The sequence below is a fragment of the Ruditapes philippinarum genome, unplaced genomic scaffold (genome assembly GCF_026571515.1).
Source record: "Ruditapes philippinarum isolate M1 unplaced genomic scaffold, ASM2657151v2 ctg2933_1_1_1_1, whole genome shotgun sequence".
Taxonomy (NCBI): domain Eukaryota; kingdom Metazoa; phylum Mollusca; class Bivalvia; order Venerida; family Veneridae; genus Ruditapes; species Ruditapes philippinarum.
The window spans coordinates 81,773-100,385 of NW_026862688.1; positions in this window are offsets into that span (position 1 = coordinate 81,773).

An 18,613-nucleotide genomic window follows, 5' to 3' on the forward strand; every position below is an offset into this window, starting at 1 on the left:
TATGAAAAATAATAAACAGCATGGCCAACGGAAATGTCTATAAATATCGTTATAAATGTATTGATAACGTTCAATTTCCAGTGGGGGACTTTTTAACATGTGTTTTTTATATTGTATCATAAACGTTTTTTATTATTAATTATTAGTCAATTACCATTATAATAGTCAATACTTTGCAATATATTATTAATTCAATTTAACTTAACAGCGAGTCCATGAGCATGATGTCACATTAAACAAACAAAATATTTTAAAGAAATATATTGCAGAGAATAATTATATCAAACGACATTGGATGCTTGTTTTATTTGGAGATTTTACATTTATCTTGTTTCTTGTAGAGTGTAATATAAGATTATAAACCCAGCGTCCAATAGTTATGATTAATGAGTACATATAACATTAGACAGCCATTAAAACGCTAGGAAGAAAAGCGAATTATAAGTATTACCTGATCGCAGGAACATTCATTCATGATAACATAAATATAGATCTGATGTAGCTTTATGATAGATCTTCTTGAAGTTTATGTTGCTAAAATATATGTCAAGACGAACTATTTATCTGGTTATAGTGAAACTGACCCAGATTTGATTAGGGTGTTCTTTTGTTGTTTTAAGTGTTTTCTTAGGGTCCTGAAGTGATTTGATATATCTCTTTTTTCATTCAAACTGCATTATTGGCATTATAGTTCTACGTATATGAATTGACATCTTATTTCACGCTTTAACTTCAATAGTGAACTCATTTTAAATGTACGATGGGACATGAACATAAGGGCAACAATAGTTCATTTGAACCTATTAGTGTAAGTATATAACACAATACATGATGTTGATATGACAATAATATGACTATGTGAAATATGCGTGTTCTATGTTTTATAAAATACAATAAAGGCAGGTAAAGGTCGTAGATTTAAATTACTGGATTCACACAGAAAAAATACATATCACTTGCACAAGATGTAACAATGAAACTGTATAAATCACAACTGTCCCCAATGGTATTTGTCTTGACATAGTCTGGCTGTGATTATACTTGAATTATATGACAAATGTCTCAAAAGATGTGCTTTTTCAAACGAATTCCGCTTTACACAACTTTGTCTTCTAACTCATTCAATGTGACTTCTATTCTTTACAACTGCATTGTACTTACATTGCACGTTTCCTGCTTATCCCACCAAATACTTTTATTTTCATGCCTACATTATTAATAACAATTTATTTAATAACATAAACAAAGCTTTAAGTAAAAAACATAATCATTCCATAACGTTTATATTTTTGTTGCAAACGATGCTTATATTTATGTTTCAATACAAATATTCATGACACTTCTATTCTTTTCTGATATCTTTTATAAAATAAATAAACCGATTACCTAACCATCTTGGCAAACTTCGATGTTACAAATATTTCATTGTCATTTTTAATTAAGGTCTATCAGTTAAAATATAATATCCTTGACGAATAGCATTTTATCAATAGTAACAAATATAAAAATACATGAACAAAAAAAATGGTACACTTGAGGTTTTATTCATTTATTCGTAAGACAGTATTTCACAACAGATTTTGAAAATTACGAGAATGTCTACTAATCGCATTAAGTACCCTGCCCTCTTAATCAAACAGTTCATCCTCTTTACTGTTATCGGAGATATCTTGACTTTTTCATGCCACTAAAGTGACGCTATGCACATCCGGGTGTTACTGGTCTGTAAACAGGTACAATCAAAAGACCTTATCATTTAGGGAGAATTGTGTTCAGTTTTATATTTAACTATGAAAAATAATAATCAGCATGAACAACGGAATTTTTTTATAAATATCGTTATGAATGTATTGATGACGTTCAATTCTTATTTCCAGTGGGGGTCTTTTTAAAATGTGTTTTTTATATTGTATCATAAACGTTTTTTATTATCAATTATTAGTCAATTACCATTATAATAGTCAATACTTTGCAATATATTATTAATTCAATTTAACTTAACTGTGAGTACATGAGCATGATGTCACATTAAACAAACAAAATACTTTTAAAGAAATATATTGCACAAAATAATTATATCAAACGACATTGGATGCTTGTTTAATTATTGTACCATACTTATTTTACTTATTAACTGACTTTTATACCTGACATAAACAATAAATGTTAGCTAGCTCGGAAGTTTTCGGTTTTTTGGATTGTGCTCATTTAGAAATTCATACTATTACAAAAATAGAAGGTATTTATTATAAAAATGTTTCCAGAAAATCAGGTTAACAGGTTTTAAATCAGACAGTTCATCAAAAAACAATTTGTGGTATAAAAAGGTATGAAAGTACAACCCTGTTTCCTATGGTTGTATTTAGTATGTGGAAAGGATATGCTACTGTTAACCTCCTGTTTATGTCTTCAGTATTAAGTTGATTACATGAACTCATAAACCCCGTAGAAAACTATCTTTCTGTTTGGCACAAATATGATGCCAAAATGCATTTGTAATGTAAAAATATTCGGTTATCTTATATAACAAAATTAAATAATGAGAAATGCGATTGAACTTGGTGGCATAGTTTATCGGAATGTACAAGAGATCTTACTATGGAAAGATGAAATTATCTGTATTTGCACATTTAGTTAATGTTATTCATTTATCATTTTCTTTGATAAACATCATGAACATAAGTATATTTACAAATGTTTGTCATAACTGTAAGTGCAAAGAGATATTGGAGGGATTGGTTCCTAAGATATCTATGTTGTATGAATAATGTGATATTTTCACAGGATACTTTCGATGAATAGATGAGCCTTTCCAAAGATTTGTTCATCTGCTATTTTAGACAATTGTGTTGTAAACCAATTGACACAGAAGTATTACAAAACAACAGATGTCATTTATCAAACGCATTTAACTTACATCAACAACCTTTTGAGAATTCGTTTCATACGTCAAAAGCTTACAAACATAAGAGTTTGTTTCAGAAATATGTAAACGCACAAGAAAATCCCGCTCTTTGTGGAACTCGAGTTCATGAAATATCTCCTATAAACATAAGCAAAGACAATTTTCTATAATATGTTCATATTAACTGTTTGTACAAAATATATGCCACCTATGAAATAGATTGTAGTGAAGCTGTTCACAAATGTTTATAAGGAAACGTTACTCCTCCTGCACGGATTTTGTCTGGCGGAGATGAGCACGAATAAAGATAACAATTAATTGTAAGTAAATCTGGTTTTGCAGTGTGTTTATTGTAAAATATTTTTTTCAAAATTGAATCTGCCCAATAAATACATCTGGATGAATTTGCACTAGTACTCCTTTATACTGGAAGAGGAGATATGTAGAATTTGCAATCATTGCCCTTATAGTCAGCGTGTTATATTGCTTAATTACTTTCTTTTGCTTTCAAACTTGCAACATCTAATTGATAGGAGTACTTCGACATTTTAGTAAAATAGAATATTTTCAAATATGCACTGTTGAAAGGGTGTATTACTTTTGGAACACGCCATGCTTAAGTTAAGAATGCTATAAAGATGATATTACAGATTGGCCTACTTTCTGTACGTCAAATCATGGCCATGATAAACGTGAAAGTTACATGATGAAATAGATTTACCTACTTTTTGTACGTCATATATTTTTTTGAAATGATCAAAGTGAGATGTTTGCTGAATGCAAAAGTCAATTTGAATAATCACTGTAGCATTTGCGTGGTAGATGAAATATGGTAGAGAGGACACTATCGCATAATCTGATCATTCAATATTTTTGCGTCAGGAGCATATCAAGTGATAACCTTTGCTCAGTTACTCAATATATTGGTTCCGGTTATCGTGCTTAGACGAATTTACTTTGATTCAATACATTTTTCTTACTTTTGTTGATTTTATTTCAGATTTTTTGAATACCCAAGAGTTCTTAAAATCTAACAGAGTAGTTAGATGCAACACACACACTTTTAAATTTGTAAGTCTTCTTTAATCAAGATATGATTAGAAAAAATCAAAGTAGTTTTTAATTTATTTTTTTTATATCAAATCAAATATTTTAGTAAGCAAAAATTGTCAGTTATATATTTATGTACGAGTACATGACGTCTAAATTCTTAATTAGTTAGTTTGCATGTAGTTCTGGCAGCCGCTTTTTAATATTTTTGTTTATTATCTGCTACGGCATTAAAGTTTTGGATTAATCCCGTTACGAAACCTAACCAGAATAACATAAGTTGATTTAACCTTATTTTTCACTTGCAAATACCCTTGTCCCAATCTATTATTGTGCATTTTGCGATGAAACAAATCTCTACCATTTAAAGTATCAAAATATTAATACCGTCATTAAAATTGCCTATTTAACTGTAAAACATCAATTACGCCGAATTTAATCGGCCATGACAATTAGGCGCTACGCGAGACCACGTATGATGTCATTCATGGTAGAGTCGTGTACTATATTTAGAACATCTTTGTTGACATGATTTCAATATTTATAATTCAAGATAATGTTTTAATTTATTTTCTTTATTTTTTTAGTACTTAAATATGATCATATTTAAATACAAGTCAGTAAATCACCTTTTTTCAATATCTTTAAAAAGGTAATTTATAAAAAGTTGGAAGCACATTGGCTCGTAAAGGTCAATCTCGTAATCACATGGTCAAACATTTTGGCAATATGGCGGCCAAGTGCTGATTTTTTTACCTGTCGGAATCTATAAGGTAGTTTATGTTCGTAATAAGATTTTTATTTGTCCATCCTTGGCTTATCAACAGATTATATATAGTTTTATCAAGGTATGCTTCACTTTACTTCATGGCATGTTCGATTAATGAATACGAGCGTGTCAGATTCCTGGCACCATTATTGGTGGATTTTCCCTACGGGTCTGTCTTCAGCGTTCACGTTATGTCATAGTCACTGCTCGAAAGACTATTTCTATTCTTCACTGGAGTAAATTACAGATTTAAGTTAATTTAAGAAAAAAGTACAATATTTGTTTAGTTTTTGGTATAAAGTTTCTATCATTTGGCAAATGCATATCTATACATACATATTTGTTCAAAGTATATTGTATTATATTTAACGATAATCAATGCCATGCTTAACAGGAAAATAAAAGAAGTATTTGTTACCCATTAAAAAAATTTAACTTTCAATAATTTTGGTCAGATTTACTAACTTTTGAAGGAATAAATTTTTGATTAAGCACATTTATCTCTTAGCATTTAGTTTGTCCCAAAATTTGCTTGTCGTTGTAGCTCCACAAATAAAAAACAGTTGTATTGAAAGCAGGAGCCAAATCAATACAGCAACACATATAAGTGGGGGATCTTTAATAATCAGCATCTGTAATGTTTTGTTGATAAGCGAGTAGCTCGCCCTTATATTACCTTTTATCTAACACAATATAGAATTATTTCTACCTTTGTGCGAATTCTACAAGAAGGAGCATGCATACAATCAACACATGCCCGAAATCATGCGAGTATGTCAGTAGATTGCTTGTTAAGTTACTGTTAAGTTACCATTTATACTTTTGTATTGATAAATGTGATCAAGACCATTCATCTTGTCTCTTTCCAGCCGTATTATATCTATAAAAAGTGTTTCCATTTATGCATCAGAAAGTTAGATTTGACTTCGCTTTTTTGTATTAACGTGTGCCATAATAATGAATACTAAACGCATGTTTACGTCTGAATGAATAAATAAAAAAGATAATAAGGGAATATATTTAGATGTATAGTTGCAAAAAACAAAATTCCAGAACATTTTCTGCAACTCTAAGGTAAATTGGAGTAATTTGTCCAAAGTGAGCTTCGAATGATTCTTGCAAAATCATTCTGAAAAGAATGACGATCTATATAAACGTTTGATATGTTATATTGGTATATATCGGTATTTATGTTCATATTTACAGAAAACCCTTGTTTTCTTTCTGTTTTTATTCTACATCTATATATCTACTCTTTAAGCATGCATTTAAGAACGCCAAAAAATGAAAAATTGAAAATATGCTGCCTCAGTTTAATTAAACCTGTTAATTGACAGTAAATACAAGCTGCCGTGCATAACCCCTAGCACCTGCTCTAGCAGAATTCAACATTTAGACATGGAAGTGGCGAATTTTGTTTTCAGAACATTTAGTATAGAACTGGTGGGTTGTCTACAGGTATTCTAATTGTTGCCATTCATTAATTAGTGTTTCAATTTGTACCCGGTGTTTGTCCATTTGTCTTCATAACTTGATTGGCACGGGAAAGATAACTACGCTGATAGAAGGTTGCAATATCATTTTTGTTAATGGCTTTTATGTTGCCTTTGGATAAGTAAAATAAACGATGACATCAATATAACAATTCTATATTACGTATATTATAGCTTAACATATGTCTTTCATAGAACATCATTTTATAATTGAGTTTCTTGGTAATATCTATTATCAGAAAATGATTTTTTGAGTAAAATATTCGTATTTTCTAGTTTCTTGTAGAGTGTAATATAAGATTATAATCCCAGCGTCCAATATTTATTATTAATGAGTACATTTAACATTAGACAGCCATTAAAACGCTAGGAAGAAAAGCGAATAGAACGGTATTAGCAGATTGCAGGAACATTCATGATAACATAAATATAGACCTGATGTAGCTTTATGATAGATCTTCTTGAAGTTTATGTTGCTAAAATATATGTCAAGACGTACTATTTATCTGGTTATGACGAAACTGACCCAAATTTGATTAAGGTGTACTTTTGTTGTTTTAAGTGTTTTTAAGGATCCTGACTAAAGTGATTTGATATATCTCTAATTTAATGCTATTTATTCCTTTCGGACTGCATTGTTTGTATTATTATTCTATGTGCTTTGTATATTTCTATTTCACGCTTTTACTTCAATTGTGGACTCATTTTAAATGTACGATGGGACACATAAACATAAGGGCAACAATAATTGATTTGAACCTATTAGTGTAAATATATTACGCGACACATGATGTTGATATGACAATAATATGACTATGTGAAAAATATGCGCACAACTTTGAGATTGTTCTATGTTATATAGAATACAATAAAGGCAGGCAAATGTCGTAGATTTAAATTCCTGGATTACATATCACTTATACAAGATATAACAATGAAACTGTATACATCACAACTATCCCCAGTGGTATTTGTCTGGCTGAGATAAACACTATAAATAATAACTGATCTTGACATCATCTAGCTGTGATTATACTAGAATTATATGACAAAAGTCCCAAAAGATTTATTTTGTCAAACGAATTCCATATTAGACAACTAAGACTACTGACTTATTCAATGTGACTTCTATTCCTTAAAACTACTTATATTGCATGTTTACTTCTAATTCCCCACAAAATTATTATTTTTATGCTTACATTATTTTTTGTAACATAAAAAAAATCTTTAAGTACAATACAATCAATTCATAACGTTAATATTTTTGTAGCAAAAGAATGCTTATATGATATGTTTAAATACAAATATTCATGAAACTTTTACTCTTTTCTGATATTCTTTATAAAAATAAATCGATTATACAACCATCTGGATTCCGTATTTTATAAGTAGTAACGAAAATAGAAATATGTGAATAAATGTAAATGATGGCATAATTGAGCATTCATTCATTTTTTCGTAAGACATTATTTGTGAACAGATTTTGAAAATTACCAAAAGGTTTACTGTTTTCGCATTGTGTATCGAACAGTTCATCCTCTTTAGTGTAATCGAAGAAATCTTGACTTTTTTCATGCCATTCAAGTGACATTACGCCGTGTTAATGGTCAGTGAACAAGTAAAATCAAAAGAACTAAACATTTATGAAGAATTGTGTCCAAATTTGTATTTAACTATGAAAAATATTCAACAATCCACATGACCAACGAAAATTTCTATAAATATCGTTCTGAATGTATCGGTTATGTTCAATCCGTAAAAAGAGTGGGACAGTCTTTTTAAAATAAGGTTGTTTTTATATTGTATCATAAACATTTTCACAATCAACTATTGGTAATTTATTATTATAATTGTCAAACGTTTGCATTATATTACTTATTCAAGAAAAAATTATTATAATATCATTTAAAACAAACAATTTTGGGACAGGAATAACTCGCAAAGACCACTTAAGATATTTTAGATTTAAACATTTATTTTAACTTGAACCATCCATTGATTAAAATACGATAGACAAAATGATGTAAAATTAATTTTTTTTTAAATCTCTCGAAATGCGTATACTTTGCAAATAAACTCTGAATAAAAGTTATGATTTAAGCTATTCTTTATTTCTAAGATAAAAATGTTATTGAATTACACACATTAGTGTCACTCTTACTATACTCACTTGTTTGTGTTTTTATATTGTTTTTCCTTGTACAGTTCGTATTGTTTGCATTTCATGCAATATATATTTGGTGTTAAATATTGCTTAATGCTGAAATAGATATAGTTGTTTTATCTTTCTTATAGAAATTGTGTATATAAGGTTATCTCTTACAATATTATGCTGAAGTTATAAAAGAAGCGATAAATGCGGTTTGGTAAAATGGAAAACAGCTGTCAACAATATCACGAATAGCAACTGTTAGTTTTGAAACGATTTCTTTTCTTTTTTAACCATATACATACATGTTCTTTGTGTGAATATTGTTAGAGTCACAATTAAAGCATGTTCATTAAACGCAATCCTTAAATCAAGCTATGTTAAAAAAAGAACCATTATTTATTTTCCCTTTGTTACTATCACATTAGTTCCAAGCATGTTCTTTAAGTCGTACCTGATAAGCCTATGTTTTGTTGCATGTTTCTGTTGATGATAATAACAGAATACAAAATACTTAAATAACCATTATTTATTTTCCCTTTGTTACTATCACATTAGTTCCAAGCATGTTCTATAAGTCGTACCTGATAAACCTATGTTTTGTTGCATGTTTCTGTTGATGATAATAACAGAATACAAAATACTTTAAAGAAAATTAATGCAGAAAATAATAATATCAAACTACATCGGATGCATGTTTAATTATTGTATCATATTTATTTTACTTATATCTATATTTAATTAACTGACATTCTATACCTGACATAAAGAATTAATGGTAGCGAGCTCGGAAGTTTTCGGTTTTTTGGATTGTGCTCATTCCGAAATTCATGCTATTACAAAAAATAGAAAGTATTAATTTTGTTAATAATGTTTCCAGAAAATCGGGTTAACTGATTTTAAATCAGACAGTTTATGAATAAAAAAGCAATAATTTGTGGTAACCTGCAACCTGTTTTCTAAAGTTGTATTTAGTATGTGAAAAGGATATGCTACTGTTAACCTCCTGTTTTTGTTTTGTCTTCAGTATTAAGTTGATTACATGAACTCATGAACCCCGTAGAAACCTATCTTTCTGTTTCTTTCTGATGCCAAAATGCATTTGTAATGTAAGAATATTCAGTTATCTTATATAATGAGAAATGCGTTTGAACTTGGTGGCATAGTTTATTGGAATGTACGAGAGATCTTACTATGGAAAGATGAAATTATATATGCATTTCACATTTAGTTAATGGTATTCATTTATCACTAACTTTGATAAACCTCATGAACATAAGTATATTTACAAATGTTTGTCGTAACTGGAAGTGCAAAGAGATATCTGAGTGATTAGTTAGTAAGATATCTGTGTTGTATTAACAATGTGATTTTTTCGTTCTCAGTTTACTGTAAGAAATTGATAAATAAAATGCTTAACAAATGTGCATTTTCCAAAGATCATAGATTTATTCATTTTTTTAATAACTGTGTTGTAAACCATTTGATACAGAAGTATTACATAACAATACAAATGTCATTTATCAAGCACATGTACCTTACATCAGAAATTCTTTTTAGAATGCGTTTCCTATGTCATGTTCTTACAAACATAATAGTTTCTTTCAGAAATATGTAAACGCACAAGAAAATTACGCTCTATATGGTAGTTCATGAAAACACAAGCAAAGACAAGTGTCTAGAATACGTTCATATTCACATATTTGTACAAAATACATGCCACATATGAAAGAGATTGTAGTGAAGCTGTACACATATCAACTGTTTATAAGCAAACGTTACTCTTCCTCCAAGGATTTGGTCTGGCGGAGATGAGCACGGATAAATATAACAATTAATTGTAGGTAAATCTGGCTTTGCAGTGTGTTTATTATAAAATAGTTAAACAAAATTGAATATGCGTGATAAATAAATCTGGATGAACTTGCTCTAGATACTCATTTATACTGGAAGTTGAAATATGTACAATTTGCAACCATAGCCCACATAGGCAGCTGTTAAATTGCTTAATAACCTTCTTTTGCTTTCAAACTTATAAAGAGAAATTAATTACGTCTAATTGATAGGGGTATTTCGACATTTTAGTAAAAATAAAATTTTGTTTGAAATATGCACTTTTGAAAGGGTGTAATACTTTGTGAATATGCCAAACTCATGTTTAGAAAGCTATTTAGATGATATAACAGATAGACCTACTTTCTGTGCATCAAATCATGACCATGATTGACGTGAAGATAAATGATGAAATAGATTTACCTACTTTTTGTACGTCATATATTTCATTGAAATGATCAAGATCAGATGTTTTCTGAATGCAAAAGTCAATTTGAATAATCATTGTAGCATTTGCGTGGTAGATGAAATATAGTAGAGAGGACACTATCGCATAATCTGATCATTCAATATTTTTGCGCCAGGAACATATCAAGTGATTACCTTTGATCAATTACTTAGTATATTGGTTACGTTTATCGTGCTTAGAATTTTTTTTTGATGCAATACATTTTCCTTATTTTTGTAAATTTCGTTTCAGATTTGTTTGGATACCCAGAGTTCTAAAATATAACAAAGCAGTTAAATGCCATGCACCTACTTTAAAAATTCTACGGCTTTAATCAAAATAAAACAATAAAAGCAGATACTAGTATTAATGGTTATATCTTTTTTTCTTTTTGGATAATTTCATTACATCAACTCAAATATTTTGGTAAACAAAAGAATTTTGTAATATATAATATGCACGACTACATCACGTCTAAGTTCTTAATCAGGTACTTTGCATGAAGTACTTAGATGAATATAAATTGGGCAAATTGTAATGAGAAGTTCAAGCAATTTATTTTCAAACAAAATAAGTTTGCATTTGATTCAATTGTATACTTTCTTTTTAAAATTTATCCTTTGGAAACAACACATTTTTTAAAATTATTATATAGTTGTTATATGATTGTAGATATAATCAATTTTCTTTCTAGGTTTTCATCCTTGTCGTCTTACTGCTTAAACATTCTTATAGTTTTTACAGCAACATACCTTATTATAAAGCGCGTAATCAGTCTCTTTTTCTTTTCATATTTCTTATGAACGCGAATATTCGAGCCTATCAGCTCGTCCAATATGACTTTTCAAGCCGTGTACTCGTCCAAATATATTCCCGTATTGTAAAGTAAAATGTAAAATAAACTATAATTATCTAACAATATAGAATTAATTCCATCTTTGCGCGAATTCTACAGGAAGGACCATGCATACAATCAACACATGCCCAAAATCATGCGAGTATGTCAGTAGATTCTATGTTAAGTTACTGTTAAGTTACCATTTATACTTTTGTATTGATAAATGTGATCAAGACCATTCATCTTGTCTCTTGCCAGCCGTATTATATCTATAAAAAGTGTTTCAATTTATGCATCAGAAATCTAGAGTTGACTTCGCTTTTTTGTATTAACGTGTGCCATAATTATGTTATGAGTACTAAACGCATGTTAACGTCTGACATTGCTTCAATATAACATGTAAGGGAGGCACTGATTTATATCCCGAAACAACCAATTTTCAATCACAACCTAAATTCAAACACATTCTTAATTCTGTGGCACTGATGTCATGCCTGACTAAATTGCATAAAGTCACATGTTGTATTAACTTCAAAACTTGCAGAAATGCCACACTTGATTAATTGTCAGATGTTTTCAGAAAAACAATAAGAAACAGTTTTGTTTTAAAGTGACACAATATAAAATTGTCCAACTTTCACTATATCAAAATAGTCATTTGTTTAAAATAGGGGTAAAAATTTTCTTAAGCAAGTTATTTTTTTTTATAAAGTATTGGCTAAAGAGTTTTACCATTTACCTCAGTCCTAGGTGTAATTTAAAACATTTATTTATATGATGTACCACTAAATGTTTCATCTCAGACTTTACATAGGGGTCCTTATTAATAAAATCTTATATTGTTATGCAAATTTTTTCATGTGATGATTGTAAAATAATTGTTTTGTAATCGATACCAGCTGGCAGATCTAAGACAAGTTTCCATATTTGCTAATATTATAAAGTGGGGAAGGTAAAATGGCTTGTAAAGATTGGATGCATTTATCATTTTGCACCCAAAAATAGCGTACTAAGAAGTGACACCTTTAACTGCTTTTTTATACACATAACAGTAGTCATACCCAATGCATTGGTGCTGTACATATGTTATACCATTTAGTGTAAGTTTTTTAAAATCTTGAAAAAAAATGTTGATAATCGTTGAATAGACTATTGTGAAGTTTTCTACAATTTTTAGTGGCCCTGACTTATCTATAACAAATTTTCCATGGTGATTACCCTGCTGTTTGAATTTAGGTTAAAATATTCCTGGGAGTAACCCGAGTGGGTCATATTGTTTTTATTGAATTTCTAAGAAAGATCAAGACTTGTTGAAAATGTACCAACCTGAAAATGAATAAGTGTTAATAGATGCATTCATAGCTAAGAAAAAATTAAAATATAATTTCCCCTTCCATATATTATTGGATAAAAACAGCTTAACTGATTGAATATTGGTTGTCCCGGGATACTGTACACGCCGGGAAATTTTCCAGCAAAAATGAACGCAGAAATATTTGCGTTCCTTGAATTCTAGTCTTTTTCAATGCAAAACAAATGTTAATGTAAATTTATACAATTATTGACAAGTGAGTTATTGAATAAATATGATGTGATATTTACCGATGGAATATTATTATAGTTTGAATTTTGAAAATGGTATGCAGTAAGCACTGCTTCATAAAAATTTGATTTCATTTAGTTCTTATTAAATGTCATATGTATAGATGGGAATATACCTACCACTGGCGTCATTTACCTATCACAATATTTAATCATGTGAAGCCACCTATATATAAAATTTAGTGACATTTTGCTTTTTTATATTTTGAACGATGAGAAAGAAAACTCTTGACAAATATATCATTAAAAATTGTGATATACCGTTTACCACATACATTACATTAAATGTGATATAACAATACAATACACGATAATAGTTCTATCACATTAGGTATATGTTCCATCATGTCATATCGCACTATAATTATATCGTTGCATCATGTCATAATATCTGATACGGTAACTTTGATTTCTATAGTATCTGTTTGGATTCTAACTTGGATAATGAATCATAAATCTACTTCAATTAGTTCCTCGAGCTATGTTTGTTCAATGATAAATGTTACAAAACATAAAAACGTTCATTATTTTACTGTTTAAATAGAATAAGATTAATCGCAAATAAATCTGGCAGTCATCAAAAACAATTTTAGCGATATAATTAATGCCCTACATAAAGATGTGTTTGCTAGATAGAAATGCTTTTTTTACTGTTATACTTTTAATAAATTGTTGTTTCTTTTTACATTCGTCCTCATACATTATGATGTAATATTTGCTACATATATTATAAAGAGATAATAAGTAAGTCATGGAACTGAAGTAGAAAAGTAAATTGTGTAACTCAGTTATAATGCAAGTTTAACGACCAATGTGGAAAAAATAAGGGAATAAAATAAATGAATAAATAAAAAAGATTATAAGGGAATATATTTAGATGTATAGTTGCAAAGACAAAATTCCAGAACATTTTCTGCAACTCTAAGGTAAATTGGAGTAATTTTGTCCAAAGTGAGCCTCGAATGATTCTGGCAAAACCATTCTGAAAAGAATGACGATCTATATAAGAGTTCGATATGTTATATTGGTATATATCGGTATTTATGTTCATATTTACAGAAAACCCTTGTTTTCTTTCTGTTTTTGATAGAAACATTTATTCTACATCTATATATCTACTCTTTAAGCATGCATTTAAGAACGCCAAAAAATGAAAAATTGAAAATATGCTGCCTCAGTTTAATTAAACCTGTTAATTGACAGTAAATACAAGCTGCCGTGCATAACCCCTAGCACCTGCTCTAGCAGAATTCAACATTTAGACATGGAAGTGGCGAACTTTGTTTTCAGACCATTTAGTATAGAACTGGTGGGTTGTCTACAGGTATTCTAATTGTTGCCATTCATTAATTAGTGTTTCAATTTGCACCCGGTGTTTGTCCATTTGTCTTCATAACTTGATTGGCACGGGAAAGCAAACTACGCTGATAGAAGGTTGCCTAATTTAAGGATAACACAATAGATTAATGAAATTCGTTTTTTTCCTTTTACATCTTTAAGATATCTTGTTTCTATTTCGAATATTTCCTTTTACATCTTTAAGATATCTTGTTTCTATTTCGAATATTTTTTCTTTGCAAGATTCTTAAGGATCAAGAAAATTGATTTTACTCTTCATTTGTGAATTGTCTTTATATATAACTATATATTTCATTTCTTTTGAGACTCTAAAACCGAGCCTTGATAAATGATTAACTATTGTTTTTTCTGCAATTTTGAAGTTGATACCTTCTTTAAAGAAAAACAACAAACACATGTTAAAGTATGCCTATTTTGTTGTATTATGAACATACATATATACTTTTTGTTGTATTATGTACATATATATATATACTTATGCGTTCGTGTATATAATGTTTTGTGTACCTAAGGATTTTTGATATTACCTCCTTTACAAATGCAACTAAACTGTATTTAATGTTAAAATCTTTAAGATGCAGTTTTTCAAAAAATCTTATTATACTCTTTGGCTATTAAGATATCATTTCTTTCTGTCATAAGTATACAAGTTAATTTTTTTTCTAACAACTACTAGCTTAATTTCAAAATGAGTATATATAAACTCAGTTTCATATAATATTAAGTATTGACGCTAATATATCAATTCCTTACAAATGCAATGTATCTGTATTTAATGGTAACATCTATTAAGTGCAGTTTTTCAAAAATAAATCTTTTTTTTCCTTTTGGCTATTAAGATATCATTTCTTCTGTCATTAAAATACAAGTATAAAAAACATTTCTAGCAGTTACTTTCTAATTTTCAAAATGACTATATATAAATATGTATAGACTGCAAAGTTTCTAATCATGTTAAGTATTGACGCCAATATATCAAAAGTGTAAGAAATATAAATGCTTCAATTGTTTATTTGTAGTAAAATGGTCTTGGTTAAAAGAGGTTTATTGTCAAACCTTTTTGAAATATTAATTCAAGTATTTTTTGTTGTGTATTCGTTTTTTGTATTGTATGTGAGACGCAATCTGCAATAATGTTAATGATGTTTTTTGGTTATATTTTAACTTATCTCTTTTATTTTTTCTGCATTACTTCAATATGGTTGAAAGTAATATAAATGTCTTATCTCTGAACTGTAAAGGCCTGAATGGGTCTAAAAAAAGATCATCCGTTTTTCATTTTTTAAAACAAAAACAGTGTAAACATTTATTGTCTTCAAGAACACACATTTTACGTTAGATATGTACAAAAGATATACTGTGAATGGAATAATGAGTGTATTTTAAGCCCTGTAACATGTAACTCCAGAGGGGTAGCGATTCTTTTTAATAATAACATTGACTACAAAATCCATAACAAATTTATTGACCCAATTGGAAATTTTATAGTATTAGACTTAACCATTGAAGGGCAGAAGATTACTCTAGTAAATTTATATGGCCCAAATACTGATAAACCCGAATTTTTTAATGAAATATTCAGTTTAATTGACAGGATAGGGAATGATTCATATATATTATGTGGTGATTACAATTTAGTTTTAGACCCATTAAAAGACTACTTTAACTATAAAAATATTAATAACAGTAAAGCTAGAGATACGGTTTTGATTAATATTGGTCAAAGAGATATGGTTGACCCGTTTTAGAGAGTCTTATCCAACTTTAAGACGATATACATGGCGTAAACGCACGCCTCTTCAGCAAGCAAGACTAGATTTCTTCTTAATAACTTCAACTTTGTTCCACTTTGTAGAAAATGTTTCCATAACTACAAGCTACCAATCAGACCATTCCATTGTAATATTAAACTTAAAATTAGACGACTTTAAACATGGCAAAGGCTTGTGGAAACACAACAATTCATTGTTAAAGGACATTAACTATTTAAATACTATAAACGAAAAAATTGACGAAATAAAAATACAATATGCATTACCAGTTTATAATTTTAACAACATTACTGAAATTCCAGATAATGAAATTCAATTTACAATAAGTGATCAATTGTTTTTAGAAACTCTTTTAATGGAACTGCGAGGGAAATCTTTATCATATAGTAGTTTATGTAAAGAAGAAAACTAATTTAAACAAAGAAAATATCATTAAAGAAATAAATGATATAGAAGCCGATTTAACTGAAGATAAAATGACGCACCTTCGGGACCTTCAAACAGAGCTTCATAACTTAAATGATTCGCAATAACAGGGCTATCTTATTCGTTCTAGAGTTAAGTGGATTCTTGAAGGTGAAAAACCTTCACAGTACTTTTGCAGCTTAGAGAAAAAAAATTACACTTCTAAAACTATTTATAAAATTCAAAAGGATGACGGAACAATTGTTAAAGAACAAACAGCAATTCTCGAAGAATTAGAAAAATATTATCAAAACCTATTTATGGCAAAAATACACAATGAAAATGACGATTCCTTTGAAAATTTTATTTCAAACATAGAAGCACCTGTTTTAAGTCCAACAGAGTCAAATGCTTTAGAAGGTCAAATAAACTATCATGAAGCAACTTTAGTTTTACATAACATGAAAAATAATAAAAGTCCAGGATCTTCTGGTTTCAGCGCAGATTTTTACAAAGTTTTTTGGAAAAAGATAGGAGTTTTTGTTGTTAGAGCTATTAATAACGCATATGAATCAGGCAAACTTTCCATAACTCAAACACAGGGAATAATTACATGTATTCCTAAAGACAATAAACCAAAAGAATTTTTAAAAAATTGGAGACCCATAACTCTTTTAAATACAGTTTATAAAATTGCTTCTGGAGTCATTGCAAATAGAATTAAAAAAACTTTAAACAAATTAATTAGCAAAGATCAAACCGGATTTATTAAGGGTAGATATATTGGAGAAAATTCAAGACTTATATACGACATTATGCATTATACTGAAGAGAAAGATATCCCTGGTCTTCTTCTTTTTAATTGATTTTGAAAAAGCTTTTGATTCTTTGTCCTGGTCATTTGTTCAAAAAAACATTGTCTTATTTTAATTTTGGAATTTCTATTAAACGATGGTTTAATATTTTTTATAAAGACGCACAGTCTGCTGTAAGTCAATGTGGATTTCTGTCAAATTTTTGTAACTATATGTAGAGGCTGCAGACAAGGAGACCCGCTTTCTTGTTACATCTTTATTTTATGTGCTGAAATTCTCCCTCTTAAGATAAGAAAACTGTAAAGAAATAAAAGGTATAAAGATAAATATTTAGAACATAAATTATCTCAATTTGCGGATGATACAACTTTAATATTGGACGGGTCAAGCAATTCCTTAAATCAGGCACTTGATGTGTTATCGAAATTTGCTCATATATCTGGACTAAATGTAAACTTTGATAAAACAAAAGTAATTTGGATAGGAAAAAATAAATACTCATCAAATAGTATAAAAAACGCGATGGAAATTATCATGGAACCAACATAATTTCAAAATGCTGGGCATAATTTTTGATGTAAATTTGAAACAAATGATACATATAAACTATGAAGATAAATTAATTAAGATTCAAAATTTAATAAATCATTGGAAAAGGAGAATTCTCACTCCAATAGGAAAAATCGCAGTTATCAAAACGCTTTTAATTTCAATTTTAAACCATCTTTTTATAGCCCTACCATCACCACCTCAGAACATGATAAATAAACTTAACAATATGTTTTATGATTTTATATGGCAAGGAAATGTTAAAATAAAAAAATACTGTTATGGTTAAGGACTATTCAGAGGGAGGTTTAAAAATGTTAAACTTAAATGCTTTTTATAATGGCTTTAAAGATAAGCTGGTTCAAAAGAATGATTAGCGATGCCTGTTGGAAAAACATTATTATAAATGAATTTGATATGCAAAAATTATTTCACTGTGGAAAACATTACATAGATAAAATTGCAAAAAAGCATTTCAAACGTTTTTTTGGAAGGACACTTTTAATGCTTTTTCTACATATATAGATAAGTATCCTATAAATAACGAATCTTTCGCTGAACTACCATTGTTTTATAACGATAAATTACTAATTGGCAAATAAAAGTATATTTCTTAATTCATGGTT